We start from the raw sequence: 3000 nt of genomic DNA on the forward strand, positions 1-3000 counted from the left end.
CAAGCCGGGAACGGCTTGCCCGGTTTTGTAGGAGCCCCTACAATGTATGGAGCCGGTCTAGGAGGACTCTTTCGTGGTCTCTTTAGAATGGCCGTACCACTGCTTAAGAGAGGCTTTGCTATAGCCAGACCCCACTTGAAATCAGCGGCTAAAAATATTGTTAGTGACGTGTTCACCAATGTTATGAACCGGGCAGCTAGCCATGAGCAGCAGGAGGGTTCGGGTCTCATGGTAATGGCGAGGAGGGGGGGTAAAAGAAGAAACAGTATGTGTCCACCAGGGCGACGAAGATCCGTGGCTAACAAAAAACGAAGAATCTCTCATTCTCCAACATATCGTGGAAACACTCGGAGAAGGAAGCAGCACAAGAAAAAACCGGCAAAAAGAAAGTCGCAAAGAAAGACAAATAGAGCCTCAGGATACATCTTTTAAAAATGTCTTTTGTCCACAGTCTATCGGAAGAATGCGTCAAATCAGAACTGGATCTGTTTACAGTTCCATACACTCAAACGAGTATAGATAAGAGCATATATGTAGAGATACCCCCTCTTTCCGCAATTTCAGATACGGCCCCTCTGGAGTTTTTTATAGCTGGCAATGGCGAGGATTATATTGATTTGAATAACACATTTATTTTAATGAACTGTAAAGTGACTGATGAGGATGGCGATGCAATCGAGAAGACGGCCAACGCGGGGGTCATCAATTACCCGGTGGCCACCATGTTTTCACAGGTGGATGTGACCCTGGGAGATCGGCTCATTAGTCAAAGCAGCAATACTTACCCCTATAGGGCCATGATGGAGTGTATCCTTAATTATAGTGAGGAGACCCTAAGCAAACAGTTCAGCCCCGGCCTTTTCTTCAAAGACACCCCGGAAGCTATGGACGACCAGGATCCAGAGGGACTCAATAAGGGTTTGCAAAAAAGAACGGCCTTTTCAACAGAAGGGAGGACCTTTGAGCTAATGGGACATATCCATGCAGACATATTTTTCCAAGAAAAACTCATGCTCAACGGGGTAGACATTAAAATTAAAATGATCCGTAGTAAAAGTGCTTTTTGTCTGATGACCCCTGATACTGAAAAATATAAACTGACCATATTATCGGCCTCGCTGTTTGTGAAAAAAGTATCCGTCTCCCCGGCGGTTAAACTAGGACATGCACAGGCTTTAATGACGGCAAACGCCAAGTACCCGATCGAAAGAGTCTATATGAAAGTCCACAGTATCCCCGCAGGGACACGGGTGATGAACCAGGAAAATCTGTTTCTAGGACAGCTCCCAAAACAGGTTATTATAGGTCTCGTGGATAATGATGCATTTACCGGGGTTTACAACAAGAACCCCTTTAACTTTAAACATTATAACGCGGAATTTATAGCACTGTACGTCGATGGTGTACAGGTTCCATCCAGACCTTTTCAACCTGACTTTGAAAACGGCAACGCGGTTCGTGAATATTACAGTCTAGTACTGGCTACGGGTCGCCATCTCAAGGATCAACCTCTGCTGATCGATCGCCGGGAATACTGCAGCGGTTACACCCTGTACGGTTTCAACCTGACCCCTGACGAAGAGTGTGGACAACATTTTTCACTGATGAAGACGGGCAATATGCGTTTGGAGATGCGTTTCAAGCAGCCTCTACCACGCACTGTAAATATGGTCGTGTATGCTGTGTTTGACAACATTATTGAGGTGAATCAGAGGAGAAACGTTCTGTATGATTATTATTAAAATGAACACCAGAGAGCTCAACCACATCATGAATGCCCTGGCCGGCTCACGGAAAGTGTTTCAAGGAGTCTACGCCTGCGACCAGCTGCCTAAATTTAAGATCAAGAATTTACCTGCAATGTACATAATCAACACACACCCTAAAAATATGCCCGGAGAACATTGGCTGGCTATTTATCTAAGGGAGGACCGCTGTGGGGAATTTTTTGATTCCTATGGAAACCCCCCGGATTTCAGACCTTTCCCTCGGAAGATCAATAACTTTCTGCTCAACAACTGTCAAGAAACCATTTACAGCGGTCGTCAAGTACAAAGTCTTCAGACCTTCACTTGTGGTCAACACTGTGTGTTTTTCTTATATCATAGATCTAAAGGAAGGTCATACCCCGATATTATGTCCTTGTACAGTGAGGATTTAGGCCAAAATGATAAAAAAGTGGCAGAGTTTGTCAGGACACTGTGGACCCCTCCTTATAACACAATTACTTACGACCCTAGCCAGCCATGTATACAGATGGGGTGTTCTTGTGAGGATTTTAAAAGATGTCATGCGTGTTAAAGTGAAAAATAATGAAAACAGCCTTTGAATCATTAGTTTTGTTTTTATTCAACACAATTCTTATACAAAGCAGGGTTATGTTATAAATAAATGTACAACATTTGAAAATAAAAATAAAAAATAAAAAAATTGTTTGTCGGTTCCTTATTTACAGGGGAGACAAATAAAAACATGAGATTAATAAGCTTCCCAACGATGGATAGATCCTGAGGATGTTTGCTCAGCACGGTCAGAGTAATGAGATATCGGCGTCAGATCAGTCGCCACCTCTTTACACAGACGGATTTTTTGTCGCGTTTCCTGGTTAGGGACTGTTGATTGGGGCATGTTCAGACAGGCCATCGCCTGTAGGAAAGCATTCCAGCCTACAGGTCGGCGACTATCGGGGACCTTATTAGTGCTAGTGACACTCTTCAACAAATCAAACATGTGTGAACCTTTGATCAGTTGTCCTTTAAAAACAAATTCACCCTGTTCATTCCAAGTCGTTACCCGCGGTTTCTGAACCATTTTGTGCAGAATATATTCTGCATGTCTTTTGCTTCTGGCCGGCATGTTTCTCAAAACATCCGTTACAACATCTCCCTCTGAACTCTCAACAGGTTCGGGCACCGCAACATCTTTATCAACCGTACCCCCCGCATCAGCCCCAGAACCATTTTCTTGAGAGGCCATGGTTAAAGTTAAAATGTTTTGATC

Source organism: Amia ocellicauda, chromosome 16, assembly GCF_036373705.1.
Source record: "Amia ocellicauda isolate fAmiCal2 chromosome 16, fAmiCal2.hap1, whole genome shotgun sequence".
NCBI classification, from domain to species: domain Eukaryota; kingdom Metazoa; phylum Chordata; class Actinopteri; order Amiiformes; family Amiidae; genus Amia; species Amia ocellicauda.